Source organism: Carassius auratus, chromosome 22 (genome assembly GCF_003368295.1).
Source record: "Carassius auratus strain Wakin chromosome 22, ASM336829v1, whole genome shotgun sequence".
In the NCBI taxonomy this organism is placed as follows: Eukaryota; Metazoa; Chordata; class Actinopteri; order Cypriniformes; family Cyprinidae; genus Carassius; species Carassius auratus.
In genome coordinates this window covers 29779801-29797439 of record NC_039264.1, presented here as the reverse complement: position 1 = coordinate 29797439, position 17639 = coordinate 29779801, and the positions used below count along the sequence as shown (strand labels likewise).

General features: G+C 36.1%; 1 long non-coding RNA gene across 1 annotated transcript; it reads left to right on the top strand.

Annotated features, from left to right (window-relative positions):
• The first annotated feature begins 664 nt into the window (after window positions 1-664).
• On the top strand, window positions 665-14711 carry LOC113040305 (uncharacterized). The gene is made up of 3 exons (XR_003275180.1): window positions 665-723; window positions 13324-13642; window positions 14101-14711. It is a non-coding gene; the product is annotated as an uncharacterized LOC113040305 (long non-coding RNA).
• Window positions 14712-17639: the final 2928 nt, after the last annotated feature.

Genomic DNA, 17639 nt, shown 5'->3' with positions numbered 1-17639 from the left:
CTTCTATGTTACATTATGGCCCCGTATAAACAGTTTTTGTAAAAAATAGGCTAACGATGGCGTCATAACCACTTGTCTCTCTGTCGCATTACCGTACAGACAGGAGGAGAAGCTCGCAGGCAATTTAATATGGCGTACTGGCGTTACATTTTAAAAATACTATACAAAATAATTAATCAGAATACTTACTCCTGCTCACTCACGCCAAAGAACTCCCCGCTCAAGCTCGCCGTCTCTGCAAGATTAACGGTGGCAGTTTGCACGCACAGCTACTAGAAGATTTACATCTGTCAGACAGGTTGCTGACGTCGTCAAGCTTCGTTTGAGTCTGCGCGTCAGAAACGGAAGTGCTAAAAAACGCTAAAAATGGGCTTCACTTGTCACAATTGAGTTCCAATGGGGTCGCTGTGTCCCTTTCTTTTACTGTCTACTGGATTTCTCACCACACCGGCTCTTCAATCTTCCCCCGCCCATCGAGTGCTTGAAGTGCGTCAGAAACAGAGCGCGCGCACGACCAGTTGTTGGTAATTTGTTGTGTAGCGTGCCCGACGCCGCATCCAATGTAGACAACATAGCTCGTAGAAACGGGCCTGGCAGCTCGCGCCAGTTCTACCCACGGTGAAAGTTTCCTGATTGTGAAGGAAGGCCGAATTTACATGACACATTATAAATGAGCATAGTCTGCGATAGTGACAAAAAGAAGAGAAGAGGATAAAGACAGAGGTAAGAGATGTAGTGAAAGAACAATTTATTGCATAGGAGTAAGATACTATAATTTCATGGCAGTTATTTTTACCTTAAACTTAATGTTGTTCTGAGTTCTGAGTCCCCAGACTGTGATTTGGTACAATCATGTCAGTTTTAAGACGCATTTTTTATTATCACTTTTTTATTAATGTTTTACTGTACAGTTGTGCAGCTTTGGGGGGATAAAGTACAGGCCAAAAGTTTGGAAACATTACTATTTTTAATGTTTTTGAAAGAAGTTTCTTCTGCTCATCAAGCCTGCATTTATTTGGTCAAAAGTACAGAAAAAATGTAATATTGTCATAAATTATTACAATTTAAAATAATTTGTTTTCAATTTATTATACTTTAAATTATCATTTATTTCTGTGATGCAAAGCTGAATTTTCAGCATCATTACTCCATTCTTCAGTGTCACATGTAACATCCAGTCTATCACATGATCCTTTAGAAATCATTCTAATATGATGATTTATTATGAGTGTTGGAAACAGTTCTGCTGTAATGTGTGTGTGTGTGTGTGTGTGTGTGTGTGTGTGTATATATATATATATATATATATATATATATATATATATATATATATAATATATGCTAAATCATGAACACAATGACAGGGTGAAATGGGCTGTGATGCATGGGGCGTCAGGTAAAATCTTGCCTAGGGCAGCAAATTGGTCAGGGTCGGCCCTGGGTGGATGGGCTGGGCTGGGCTGGTCTGGACTGGACGAGAGATGGCAGAAGGAAGTGACGGTTCAGGAAGTGATTTAGGAGAGATGGATGTAGGTGGCGGGAGTTATGGAAATTGGGGGGTGGGGCGCTCAAGATGGCGATGTAAACGGTTGTGTTTTTATGAGCTGAGACAGAAATATAGGGTCCACGTAATTCAAGAAGATTTAAATTGTATGGTTGCTTAGAATCGCTAGGTATTCATTTGTGAAGGAACTTTAGGAGGTCTTTAACAATCTGTTTTGTTCACCTGACTGAATTGACGGACAGCGTGAAGTATGGAGGACTCAGTTAAGATGGAGACGGAATCTACATCGGCAAAAGACAAAAGGTGTATTAATGATCTGCATTCTTATGCTTGCAAAGTGGTTGATGGAGGTATTTGTAATACCAATCCCAATACTCCAATTAAACGTCCACCGAAGAAAGCTAAGAATGATGGAGGGAGTGAGCTGTTTTTGACTGAGATGCAAGAGAACGTCATTCGTATTCTGATGAAAAAAATCGATCAAAGAGCTGACCAAATCGACATGGCAGTCAAATAGAACACTCTACAAATTGAGGGACTTAAAAAGTCTCTGGATAACTGTTATCAAGACATTGCCAATTTAAAAAAGGAGAATGCATGTCGAAAACACAGTGCGCTGATTCTCAGAAGAAACTTCAAGAAATGGAGCAAAGGTTGAATGACGTGGATCGGTACAGCAGGCGATGGAATTTGCGTCTTTACGGAGTTCCGGAGAGATCTGAAGAAGATGTCAAAGCGGTTGTGAAAGAAATATGTAAAGAGATCCTCCCAGATTCTGAGCGTGCTTCAGTGACAGACATCGATGTTGTCCACAGGATATGCAAACTTTCAGAGCTGAAGAAGAATGTAACTCCGCGACCAGTGATCATCAGATTTCTTTCTCGGACGACAAGAGACTTGGTGTGGAGAAATGCAAAAGCAAATTAATATCTCGAAAAGAAACGTCTACGCTTCAAAGAGGATCTGACCACTGCTGATAAGGAAGCACGCACCAAGTTATGGCCTCTTGTTGAAAAGGCACGCAAAGAGGGAAAGCGAGCATATTTTGTGGGTAACAAGGCATACATAGATAAGAAAGAGGTTTGAGTTACCTAATGTTATATTAATTGAAAGATAGTCTGCTTGAGTAAAAAGCTTTCGAGTAAACAGGAAAAAAAGTAAAACTGTGTTTACAGGTTGTTATATTTAGTTTATACACAGCAGAACTTTAAATGTAAGATATGCAACTAATAATATTCAACATGACCCTTGTCTAATAATTTAGTTTAAAAAAAGAGGACGAGGGATAAATGTCTATTTCAGTTTTCTCAATTAATGTCAGAGGTTTACGTAATGTTTTGAAAAGGAAATCTTTATTTTTATTTTGTAAAGGAAAGGGTGTTGATTTTTATTTTGTGCAAGAAACGCATGCCTGTGAAGAGGATGAAAAATTTTGGAGAAGCCAATGGGGAAATGACATGTGGTTTTCACATTGCACCACTAAATCTGCAGGGGTTGCTTTTACCGGTGTGCGATCGAGAGCATCCTGACAAGTTGCATCACAGTCTGGTATGGGAACTGCTCAGTGGCTGACCGCAAGGCACTGCAGAGGGTGGTAAAAACTGCCCAACGAATCACAGGGACACCACTTCCTGCTCTTGAGGACATCCAGAGGAAACGCTGTCTACGTCGAGCTCGCAGCATTCTCAAGGACTCCTCTCACCCTGACCACGGACTGTTTAACCTCCTCCCCTCCGGAAGGCGTTTCAGGAGCCTCCGGACAAGGACCACAAGATTCAGGAACAGCTTTTTCCCTAAAGCTGTCTCCTTGCTGAACTCTGCCCTCTGACACCCCTCAACACCCCCCACACCACACACATAGACTCCTCCCCCTCTTCAACACTGTGATTTATTTATATTACTCACAACAAGCAAAAAGTAACCTGTTATTACACTGTAAAACCAAACAAGTTAACTTAACTCAAACCGTTTGAGTAAACAGATTGCCTTGATTTAAACCCTGTAAGTTTTAAAAACTTTGCATTCAAGTAATTAAGTGATTAACTAAGTGCTGATTGAGAATTAGTGATGAACAGCTGCTGCTAACAAACAGAATCACTGAAGAAAAGAGAAACACAAGAACTACTACAACTGACTTCAGACACAGACTTAGATTAAATCAACTGAAATAAAATACATGAAATCTCTCAAGATCTGATTAAACAACCCCACAAACAGCATCAGCAGCTCCACTTGTTAATAACCAGACTGACTTTATTTCTGTCAGACGTCTACAGAAGATCTTATTGAGAATGAACTAAGGTTTAGATGTTGATTTATTGTTTCATTTGAAGTAACCATGTTAGAGATCAGTGTTTGCTTTAGTTGAGCTCTTGACCCTTGATTTCTGTCTTAGTCTTTTCTCTGGCTGTTATAACCGTGTGTTTCTAAAACACTTTCGTTGTAACTCAAAAGCCCAGAAGAAATAAGTGTTAACCTGTACCTAGGTGTAGGTTGTTATGCTTTATATTGGTGATGATAATAATCAATTATTGAACTGCTAGAAGTCTTATCTCTGATGAAATAAGTGTTGTGTAATTTAATTGATTATAGTAAAAGTGATTCTAAGAGGAAGTGGTTCTGTGATAATCAGTTAATACAAAGACTTTCCAAATAGATTGGTCTTCTACAGTGTCAAACAGTCACACACAGACATCAATAATCAGCATATGAACCTCAACAATGGTGACCATAAAAAAAAAAAAAATCCTGCAGAGCATGCTGGGAGCCATGGATGAGTTTTGTACTACAATAGTACCCAGCATGCATTGCAGCATGTTTTTTTCGTCACCATTGTAGAGGTTCATATTCTGATTATTGATGTCTGTGTTTGACCAGTTACTGGCATAGAAGACAAATGTATGTGTACAAAATGTTTATGAAGTTATGTTTATATTAACTGATTATCACAGAATCACTGGCTCTTAGCGTCATTTTTATTAGGTCCACTTCGACTAATTAGACATTTGTTTCATCAGAGATTAGACTCCGTACAGATCAATATTTGTGAATAATAATGAATAATTATCATCATCTATATAAAGTATAACAACCTATACCTAGGTACAGATTAACACCTGATGGCATTTCTTCTGGGCTTTTGAGTTACAACGAAAGTGTTTTAGAAACACTACGACAGTAATCAAGGGTCAAGAGCCCAACTAAAGCAAACACTGATCTCTAACATGGTTACTTCAAATGAAACAATAAATCAACATCTAAACCTTAGTTCATTCTCAATAAGATCTTCTGTAGACGTCTGACAGAAATAAAGTCAGTCTGGTTATTAATAAGTGGAGCTGGTGATGCTGTTTGTGGGTTGTTTAATCAGATCTTGAGAGATTTCATGTATTTTATTTCAGTTGATTTCATCTAAGGCTGTGTCTGAAGTCAGTTGTAGTAGTTCTTGTGTTTCTCTTTTCTTCTGTGATTCTGTTTGTTAACAGCAGCTGTTCATCACTAATTCTCAATCAGCACTTAATTAATCGCTTAATTACTTTATTGCAATGTATATCTTCTTTCAATTAACTCAACTGAGTTAAGTTCAGAGTACTCATAACTGTTAGTTTTTTCAACTTAAATGGTTTAAGGCAATCAGTTTCCTCAAACGGTTTGAGTTAACATAACTTGTCAGGTTTGAGTGAGGCTGTGTCTGAAGTCAGCTGTTGTTCCTTTCTCTCTTTTCTTCAGTAATTCTGTTTGTTAACAGCAGGTGTTCATCACTAAAGCTCAATTAATCACTTAATCACTTAATTGCAATGTATATCTTCTTTCAGTGAACTCAACTGAATTAAGTTCAGAGTACTCATAACTGTTAGTTTTTTCAACTTAAATGGTTTAAGGCAATCGGTTTCCTCAAACGGTTTGAGTTAACATAACTTAATGATATCTGTTTACTCAAACCGTTTGAGTTAAGTTTACTTGTCGGGTATTACAGTCAAGGCAATCGGTTTACTCAAACGATTTGAGTTAAGTTAACTTGTCGGGTTTTACAGTGCTTGCACTACTGCCTGTTCATCCAGGAACACTGTATAATCCATTTGCACATTGAAATATTTTTTTCTATGCACTTTACTGTCCATTTCAATACTGTAAATTATGTTCATAATCCTGCCTATAGTGTACATACACTTTTACATAGCCCATCTGTATAGTATGTTCATAGTACACTTATCTGTATATCGTGCTTATAGTATTTAATATTTTTAAATTATGTCCATAATACTTACCTGTATAGTTATTGTACATATTATAGACCTTTATTCTGTACTTACTGCTTATTGCACTTCTGGTTAGATGCTAACTGCATTTCGTTGCCTTGTACCTACGTACCTATGTGCAGTGACAATAAAGTTGAATCTAATCTAATCTAATCTATATTAAAAGGAAACTTCAAAGGTCAGGTCCTAAACCATGAAATTGATAATTTAGGTAGAATGGTAATATTACGTTAACGTTGATCAAACTCATTACACTCTTGTGAATTCATATGCCACCAATAATAGACAATTTAACAATGTTTTTTTTTTTTTTTCAAATATTGAAACTAAATTGAAGCAAATTAAGAATAAATTTCCCCTGGCGAATATTATATGGGGAGGTGATTTTAATAGTGTATTTGATGAAGATTTAGATCGATGGCCATCAAGAAGCAATGAAACTCATTGTGAAATTAAGAATGTGTGTGCCCGTTTTTAGTTTACATCTGGCGTCTCAAAAATCCAGACACAAGGATGTATACATGGAATAACAAAGATTATTCTAAACAATCACGTATTGATTTTTTCGTAATATCACATGAACTGGAACAGTGTGTCCAGTCTGTGTGTATAGAGCCGTCAGTTTTAACAGACCATAGGGGTATATCAATCTTTATTAATGTGCATGGCCCAGTTGACTCAAAATTCAAAAGAGGTTATTGGAAATTGAATAAAAAGTTATTAGATGATCATAATTTTAGAATAATGGCTTCAAAAATAATTGACAAACACTGGACTCAGGCTAAAATAATGAATGTTTATGGACAACAGTGGGAAATATCAAAATATGAAATTAGGAACTTAGCTATTTCAGTGGGGAAATCCATAGCTTCAAATAAAAGACAAAATGAACATAAGGTTATTAAAGAAATAATGCGATTGTCCAGTAAAGGTGATTTAAATATACAGGAATTGAGAGATTTATCATCATTACAAGAACAATTGGATAAAATGTATGAAGAAAAAGCTGAGGGTGCATTTATCAGATCAAGATCTAAATGGTTGGAACAGGGGGAAAAAACACTAAATATTTTTTTTTTAATTTGGAAAAACGGAATGGTGAATTGACTTCTTTAAGTAAATTGTCAATTAATAATACAGTTATAGAAGATCAAAAAAAGATTTCACAGTTTGTTGCTCAGTTTTATAAAGATTTATATACTTCTAAATTAGTATCTTCTGATTTGAATAACTTTCTAAATAGTGTCAAAGATAAAGCCAAAGTTATTGATAGGGCTGGGCGATATATCATAAGATCATCTGTTACTGCAAGGTTTGACTCAGCAATGCATACATGTTTGTTTGCGAAAACAATATTGCAATTGTTTTGAATCAAATTGGTTTGAATCAGTAAAAGTGTCAAGACACTACTTAAAGCAAACCTTGACCACAATTATGGTGGCATGGTGTTTTTTTTTTTTTCAGTTGAAGGCTGTGGCTAAATTCAGTTGTAGTTCTTGAGTTTCTCTTTACTTCAGTGAGGTTGATTGTTAACAGCAGATGTTCATCACTAATGCACAATCACCATTTAATTAGTCACTTAATTATCTCTTTAGCTTTAACCCTTTGAGGACTTGAATATGGCTTGAAGACTTGCTTGTGACTTGAAAGTCCCACCTCTGATAGACAGAGCCGTAGATCGCTGACAAGCCACGCCATATCGCGTTTATTATCGAAGGCGATTCATCTGCGATAATGAGAGCGATATGGCGTGGCTTGTCAGCGATCTACGGCTCTGTCTATTAAATTCCACTCCAATTATTAGCAGGTGATGGAGATTTTAGCGGGGATCACGGAAGCAGCTTTACTGATTAGATGCGCATGATCATATCACTCGATATATCGCCCAGCCCTAGTTATTGATGATGATTTCAAGTTGTGTTGTGATGATGATCTAAAATTGGAGGAAGTTATGGAATGTATTGGTAACCTTAAAGATAATCGTTCTCCGGGTAATGATGGGCTTGTTAGTGAGTTTTATAAAATCTTTCGAGACAATTTAGCTCCCTTTTTACTAGCAGTGTTCATAGAATCCATTGAAAAAGGGGAATTACCCGCCTTGTTAAGACAAGGTGTTATTACATTAATCCCAAAGCCAAACAAAAATATTCTTTATTTAGAAAATTGGAGACCCATTAGTCTATTAAATAATGATGCCAAATTATTTGCTCTAATATTTGCCAAAAGACTGAAAAAAGGATTAAAAAGTATTATAGATGAGGAACAGACAGGATTTATTCAAGGAAGACACATTAGTAATAATATTAGATTGATTCTAGATATGGTAGACTACAATGAATATATTTTAGATGATAGTTTTATTTTGTTTATTGATTTTCACAAGAACAAAATTTTTTATTCAGAGCAATTGAATTTTTTGGCTTTGGTAGCTACTTTCAAAATGCTATCAAAACCTTATACAAAGGATGTACCAGTTCTGTAAAATTAGCAAGGGGGACTTCTGGCAGATTTAATATTGGTAGGGGAATTAGGCAAGGGTGTCCGATCTCCCCTTTTTTGTTTTTGTTAGCAACGCAAATAATGGCCCTTCACATAAAAAAATGTGATTTTCAAGGAATTGCTGCATTAGGGAGAAAATTTAAGTTGTGTCAGTTTGCCGATGACACTACCTTATTTGTGAAAGATTTGAATGAAATCATTAAAGCTGTATAAAAGAATTTTCTGAGGTATCAGGGTTAAGAATGAAGTCAGTTCTGTTTCCTCTCAACAAATGTTTTTTAAATAATTTCCATAATGTTCCAATTAAAAACCAAGTAACATATCTGGGAGTTGTTATATGTAAAGATTAATGTTTGCGTAATAATTTAAACTTCAATCCAATTATTACTAAAACAAGTAAGAGGTTTAATATTTGGTTGCAAAGGGATTTGTCTATTCAGGGGTGGGTACTTCTGTCAAAAGGTATTTCCAGATCAGTCTATACATCCTTATCATTGGATATTCCTCCTAAAGTTATCAAGCAATTGGATAAAATGCTTATTAATTTTGTCTGGAAAAACAAGCCTCATTACCTGAGAAAAGACATTTTATGCAACTCCAAAGATCATGGTGGTCTAGAGGTGTTGAGTTATGATACGTTAAACAATGTATTTAAAATAAATTGGCTTATTCAATATTTAAAAAATAAAGACAGTATTTGGAACTCCTTTCCCAACTATTTGTTCAAGCAATTGGGTGATCTCAAATTTTTGTTGAAGTGCAATTATTCAATTGAAAAAATACCGGTGAAGCTTGCAAAATTTCATAAACAAGCTCTTATGGCATGGCCTATAAACATAATTTCTCACCAAGGAGGTACTATATTTGGAACAACAAAGACATCTTATACAAAAATAAAACTTTATATTTTTATTACTGGTTTGAAAACAATATTATAGTTAGCCAGCTCCTAAACAATGATGGAGTTTTATTAACATATAAAGAATTTTTGAATACATTTAAAATACAAACCTAAGGAATTTGCAGTTGTAATGGATGCAATCCCTCAAAATGTTTTTTTTCTTCTTAGAAATGCATTACATGAGAAAGATTTGAATTTTGAAGAGATCAAGAGTAAAATATTTATTGGTAATACAAATATTAAATAGAGTCTCAAATAATTATATTAGGAATATACTTAATAACATTGTTTATCCTCCAGCTCGCTTTTTCTGGTCTTCTGTATTTGGAGATGTTAATTGGCGTAAAGCTTGGCGAACAGTAGACAAATTTGATATTAATAATAAAGTAAAAGAGGTTTCTTTTAAAATAATGCATAGAATATATCCAGTTAAACATGTGTTGGAACGCTTTAAATTAGAAATTGATTACTCTTATGATTTTTGTAAAGGTGAAAAGGAAACTATTTTTCGCTTATTTTTTTATTGTATACATACAAAAATATTTTGGATTGATATGGGGTTTTTTATTAAGGAAATATTGGACATTTCTTTGCAGTTGAGTGGATATGATGTAATAATATACTTCAGTGATCATGAAGTTGGCAAAGATGAAGCATATCTCATACAATTGTTAATTTTAATGGGGAAGTTTCATATCCATAAAATGAAGTGAAAAAAGTAAAAAAAGCTATTCGAACCTATAATATTGTAAACAGGTATGCTATTGTATAAAGTGACACCCCCAAAATATTGATTTATTTATTTTTATATGGTTGTTATTGTCCTCTGGCATGGTTTTCATATTGTTGTTCATATTTTCCTTCTCATTGTAATGTTTCTCGTTGTATTGTTTTGATGTTTGGCATAATAATAATAAAAAAAAAAAGAGTTATGGAAATTGGAATACAGGTAGGACAAATAAGCGTAAAAAGAGCGTAAAATCAGATGGGTGTGATAGTGACGGGAGAGGAAATGTAACAGAAAGGAAGAGAGAGGATTTCAACATAATAATAAAACTTGCGCAAGAGGGGGCTTCATTCGGCGACTGGAATCCAATACAGCTAAAGAAATCGGGGAGGTACACACTAAAAAAATAATGGTTCTTCAGTGGTTCTTCAGCGGTTCTTTGCAGTGGATATGGTGCTATATGGCACCACTGCATGCAAATAACCTGTTAAGCCCCTAATTATTAGTGATATTAGTTCTCTAATATCCTAGTGCCTTAGCTTTAGATGGTGATAGGATTAGAAAAATGACATTAAAATATTGTGATTTTCCTGAACACAAGGCACATATTCAAGGCCTCCACACAAGACTTTTTGACCACAGGTGTGGATGTGAAGTCAGATATATACCGAAATTATGTCACAAACTTCAATAAAAACGTATATTCATATTCATCAATTGCTTTTTTGTTATTTGTGTAGGTATAGGCCTCAAATAATTAGCCTAAAATGAGTGAGGAGAGAAGTTATGTTTAAAAACGTGTTTCAATACTTACAAAATGTGTAAAGAAATGTTTTAAGTTCAATAAAAGAAAAAATATTATTATTATTATTATTATTATTATTATTTCACATTTATACACATATATATATAAACGTATGCGAGTATGCGCCGAATAGTGTGCACTGTGCAGTTCAGGAGCACGTGAGCGAGGGCGAGGGCGAGGGCGAGCGCCGGTGTAGCAGTCGATACTGTTCCCTTCGGAATGTCTGTTTCCCCTCGGGTTGCCAGGTCCGTGTAATAAACCCAACCAAATAGTTAATCAAACATTTTCCCAAAGTAGCCTAAATTCCTCGGATTTGGCAACACTGCCGCATGCAAATACACCAAACACACCTGGATGTAAGGAAAGCAAGGGACAAATTTCTTGCTGCAGCGTAGTAAAATGATTCTCACACTCCCGTTCTATTTTTTTTTATTCATCTTTCAGTTGTTCCTTTATTTTTGTCTTATGTCTGAGTTTTTGTAGTTTAATTTTTCCATTGCAAATTAGTGTAATCTGTCCATGCTGACGTCCAAACTCAGGGTATTATATTACTGTTTCCATATAGAGCAACAGTACATTTGGACTAATATTCTATTTGATTAATCTGTTTGCCTTCTTACTGATAACAATGGAATATAGTCAAACCGATATGAGGAAATTCTAAATTACAAAATTCAAGGTGTTTATCCATTTGTCTTTAAAAAAAAAAAAAAAGCAGAAATATTTCACCTGCAGATGTTCCTCCAGTTTCCAAGTTGATGGTAAGCAAAGTGCTTTAAGTGATAACTTCTCTTCACTGACATGTTTAAAGTGAGGTATAGTGATAAACCAAGTCTTGATAATAACAAAAAGTCAGTTCTTGTCAAGACACTATACTTAACTGACTTAAAGCAACTAGCACATTGACATTAAGACAATAACTTCAGTTTAAATTGGGTGTATTCTTTCAATTAGGCCTTTAGAACCTCATTGCAGGTTATTTGTATAGATTTTAAAAATAAAGCCATTTCAATAGATGGCAAACTTGATCACATCTCATCAGAAAACAATGTTAAGTTTAGAAGAAAACTGGCTTTAGGACAAAAGGAGACCTGCCAATTTTTATTTTAGAATGAGAAAAAAGCAAGCTTGCCATTTCAACGAGATTCTACTGTCCTGGAATGGGGGTGGACGCTCATAAATGGTTAAAAAGGCTACTTATTATTTTCCTTTTCAACATTGCTGTGAGACATAAACTGATTATGTTAACACCTAGGATGAATTTAGAGGGGAGAGACACAAGGACCAACAATGTAAATGGGTACATTTATTGACCATTACACAAAATGCTATCTTACTAAATATGAAGCAGTTGTGTACTGCATTACTTTATTCCACAGGGTTGGGGCAACAAAGATCATTCTTTCAGGCCAAAGCACAGAGTCTGTTAACCAGGTTTATATAGTTTATTGAATTAAAATTTTCATCTGTGCATAGGGTTCTGATTTATGGTTCATTGTATACTTATTCTAATGTATGTTTTGCACACACCACACAGAAATATTTTTTAAGCTTTCAGTGCATACATAAATACAACAACAGCATATGATAAAAAAGTAAACATAAATTAGCATAAATTAATAAGTATACGACAGTATATAACAGAATAGCCAAAGCATCAAGCATCACATTGAAATCGGTAAAAAAAAAAAAAAAAAAGGAAATACATTTCAAGTTGAAAAACCTCTCGTCTTAAAACTATTTTCAATTTTAGGATTAGGGACGGTATTTTGAACTATTTGACTTGCCGTACATCCAGTCGCGCTTCTTGCGCACGCTAGTTCTGATCGTACGTATAGTAACTCGGCAACTACGCCAGAATTGTAGTATGTTTGCGTAAAGGGGAACAGACATTCCGAGGGGAACAGAATCGACTGCTACACCGGCCACTGTTTGCTGGGGCTTGACTGTCGATGTTCAGTCAAGGTTTTTTTTTTTTTTCTTTTCTCTGTCAATCGGTAGGCTACGTGTGGCTGACACACCCGAAACACAACGGATTACAACATCCACTGACAATCTTATAAAACTCAACTCATTATTAACTGACATCTACGGCAATATGAAGGATGTTTTACTGTTCTTTGTTTTACATTTTTTCATGGACGGTAAGCCTAGTGCATGTTTTAGGACTTTATGTTTCACTTTATAAACTTGCGCTCTTTGTTTTCCAACTGCGACATAAATTTTAGTTCATGGTAACAGTTACAGGGCGGTGTCCAGTCTTGGATGCTACCATTTTAAAGACGCGCTGAAATATATATATATTATATTTTGCAGATTACCTTTATTGCAACAAATTTACATTATCCAATTGAACAATTGTTATTTATGAGTTATGTTTTATACAATTCATAAAAGCGCAGAGTGAGAATAACAGATATTTACAAAATTCAGATTATTGTTAACCTGTTTTTTTAGTTGCCTATCATTTAATTAAACATGTACTTTATTTAGAAATGTAATGTAGATTATGAAATTAGATATATTAGGCATGCGTTAATAACATCAAATCTGTAAAGTGACAATTTTATTTCATTTTATTCTATTTATTTGTTTATTTTGACTTTTGATTATTATTATTTATTGCAGGTGCGTTTGGTGAGTCAATATCAGTGACATTTGTGTCACAGTGATTCGGTCACTTTACACACTGCTGTTCTTGAAATACAGACAGATGATGTGTTACAATGGAGATTTGGAGCTGATGGTGTCCTTATAGCTCAAATCAACAGAGCAGACAATAAGAGCTCTAAATATGATGATGTTCTTAACCAGAGATTCAGAAGCCGGTTGAAACTGGACAATCAAACTGGAGATCTTACTGTCAGAAACATAAGAACTGAACAGTCTGGACTATATGAAATTACCAACACCTAACATACTATCAGGAAGATATTCAATATCAGTTGTGAGTATATTTTTTAAGCAATTTAATGCTCAAATAAATTAATTTGTAAAGATACAGTAGGTGTTATTTTGGTACAAATTAAAATGGATCAGATTTAATTGGGCATAAAAATGAAATTTAAATTGAATTAAAGCATTTGGCAAATTATGTAATTTGTTTTATTTGCTGCTGCTATTGTCATTTTCACATTCTTGCACATGGGGATTCAAAAGAGACCTTTTTTTCTATTTTATTATGAGTTTGATTTATGTTTGATGGAACCGTTACAAATAATTATTTTGGCAACATTCTCTGCTAGATTTCCATTCATTCATCCTTCCTCCAAATCTCTCATCTTCTGTAGGGTCTCGAGTGTTGTTACTTTCTACAGGAAATATTAAAAAGTTGAAAAGCTGGTTTTGGACCAGTATATATCTGAATAGTTGCATTCTTAGTAACTATTCTTGTTTGTTCTCCAGGTGTGGCTGTAGATGCAGTGAAGTCAGTGTCAGTGCTGGTGGGAGATTTAGTCACTCTACAGACTGGTCTTACTGAACTACAAAGAGATGATGTGATACGATGGAGGTTTGAGCATCAAAACTCTCCTATAGCTGAAAATAATAGACAGACTAGAAAAGTCTTCAAATATGATGACACTGATGAGAGATTCAGACACCGACTAAAGCTGGACTATTTGACTGGGTCTCTGACCATCAGAAACATTGGAACCAGTCACTCTGGACTTTATGAAGTGGACATCAGTACCAGCAGCCGCAAACACACCATACACAAGACATTTAATGTCACGGTCAGCGGTAAGTAGCTCATGTCTTTCAATGTAATAATGAACTGGATCACCACTGAACAATTTAATTAAAATTATCATGTTTGCATTGAATGCATTCTCGCGTGACTTGCTGCAGCAACTGAGTGGAACTAACAGTATGAGAGACTCGTGCTCTCAGCCAGTCTCTCATACTGTTCTCTGTTCAATGACGCAATGAGCTAAACTTTTGCACCAACTCTGTATTCAGAGTCTTTTCAGCTGAAAAACCATCAAATTCTCACACAGCAATCATGGCGCGTCTCTCTCTTTGAAAAAAACTGTTCTCTTTTGCTTCTTCTTCCCATACAGCTTTGCATCTACTGCGAACACACTGAAAGTGGAGGTATTTTAATAATTCCCATTATATTATTATAGCCTTATTGGAAAACTGTGTCTTTGCCTACATTTAAAAATTACTACAGTGATAAGGTGAAATGACCACTTTGGGATGTGCCGATCCAATGTTCATATCGGGTATCGATTTCGATACTGCCGTTTTTGTCAGATCATGTATCGGTCAGAGAAGGCTAATCCAAATCCGAGATTGTGAGTATTATTCTGTGTTACTTCTGGAGCCATATGATGGCTTAAAGGGTTACCCCACCCCCAAAATTTAAAATTGTGTCATTAAACACTCAGCCCCATGTCATTCCAAACCCGTAAAAGCTTTGTTTGTCTTCAGAACACAATTTAAGATATTTTGGATGAAAACCAGGAGGCTTGAGACTGTCCCATAGACTGCCAAATAAATAACAGTGTCAAGGTCCAGGAAAGGTATGAAAGACACTGTCAGAATAGTCCTTCTGCCATCATTGGTTGAACCGTAACGTTATGAAGTGACAAGAATACTTTTTTTGTAAATGAAGAAAACTAAAATAATGACTTTAACAATTTGTCACCTCTGTGTCTCCTCATCATCGTAGGGCCGTTTTGATAAATGTCCTCTGAACGCAAGCAGTATACGCTCTTCTGTCTCAGCCGTGCTGCACGGATGCATTGTTTTCATTCAAATCAAAGCATAAATACAAATGTAGTTTATCCCTTTAATGTGCCCTACATATGAATATTTTAGTCCTTACATTAAAGATCACACAAACTCTTTACTCTGCTGTGGCTGTCAGTCATTCATTCAGCCTTTAAACCCTGGTCGTGTTCGGTTATGGTTGGTTCTCTCCCAGATCATTCTGTGTTCCCATTATTATGCAGTGTTTTATAAACAAGTTTTGTGAGGAGCAAGCACAGATAATTAATTCATCATCACATCCATTTATCCAGTCAGGGCAAGCAAGAACCCCTATAAATTATCAAAGCAGTCCTAACTTTGTTATTCTAGTCTTTCTGCATTCAGTTTGCTCTGTTTGCCATCTTATCACAGACCCAATTTTCCGTCCAACGAAAAGATCTGTACCGGGGAAAACAAGAGGAAAAGATGCTTTTTCAACAGGAACGTATTAATGTGGACAAGGCTTGAGGAATTGTAAAATCTAGCGACAAATTTCTAAGCTGGGAACATCGTTGGCTACCCAGGAATTTGTCAAATGTTACTAACCCTTCTACTTTCGCACAGCCTACTAGAGTTGTTCCGATTCTGATACTAGTATCGGAAATATCTCCAATACCACAACAAATTCTGGCATCGGCGAGTACATGAACCCATATACCGATCCGATAAAAAAATTTTATACAAGACCTAGTTATGACCGCTAGCTTTGCCTAACCGCTGCATGGTTCTTCTTCGCTGCTCAGAATGCATTGCAAACATTGGAAGTTGTGCTGTGTTGCCACAAGCAACCCGTTTAGAGCAGCGAAGAAGAAATGAAGACGCGTTAGCAGCACTGATCTATATATGACTGGATCGCTCATCGCGTTCTAAACTGCCAACAGACAGTGAAGCCACTTCTATATTATAGATCAGTGGTTACCAGTATGTCTCTGTAGTACCGGTAGTTCCCGACTCCCGAGTATGTTCAGTACCCGCAGCTGCGTTCAGTCGCTTCCGTGTTAGTCAAAGCGTAGGGCTCCAGATAGTAGCCGAATATATACTAGTGTCTGTGAATATTAAACTGCAAAATACTATTTAAATATTACTCCTGCAAATTCTACACCTCTGTGGGTGACGGGCGCAGATGCGCGGGAGCTCGCTGTTTTGTAGTCTCTGCCGTGTGTCACTATATGAGGACACGAACGCATAAACCGTCACTTCAGGAGAATTTACGGTTTCATTTGAGAAAACTGTCATATCATATCAATCAATCACCTTTATTTATATAGTGCTTTAAACAAAATACATTGCGTCAAAGCACTGAACAACATTCATTTGGAAAACAGTGTGTCAATAATGCAAAATGATAGTTAAAGGCAGTTCATCATTTAATTCAGTTATGTCATCTCTGTTCAGTTTAAATAGTGTCTGTGCATTTATTTGCAATCAAGTCAATGATATCGCTGTAGATGAAGTGACCCCAACTAAGCAAGCCAGAGGCGACAGCTGCAAGGAACCGAAACTCCATCGGTGACAGAATGGAGAAAAAAACCTTGGGAGAAACCAGGCTCAGTTGGGGGGCCAGTTCTCCTCTGACCAGACGAAACCAGTAGTTCAATTCCAGGCTGCAGCAAAGTCAGATTGTGCAGAAGAATCTTCTGTTTCCTGTGGTCTTGTCCTGGTGGTCCTCTAAGACAAGGTCTTTACAGGGGATCTGTATCTGGGGCTCTAGTTGTCCTGGTCTCCGCTGTCTTTCAGGGCTGTAGAGGTCCTTTCTAGGTGCTGATCCACCATCTGGTCTGGATACGTACTGGATCCGGGTGACTGTAGTGACCCTCTGATCTGGATACAGACTGGATCTGGTGGCCACGGAGACCTCGGAACAAGAGAGAAACAGAGAAATATTAGCGTAGATGCCATTCTTCTAATGATGTAGAAAGTACGGTGTTATGTGAAGTGTTTCCGGTTCCTGTTTACCTAATTAATGCAGCCTAAAAATCTTTTTAACGGATTTGGATATTAAAAGCATATTAGTATGTCATGTGTATGCCAGGTTAAAGAGATGGGTCTTTAATCTAGATTTAAACTGCAAGAGTGTGTCTGCCTCCCGGACAATGTTAGGTAGGTTATTCCAGAGTTTAGGCGCCAAATAGGAAAAGGATCTGCCGCCCGCAGTTGATTTTGATATTCTAGGTATTATCAAATTGCCT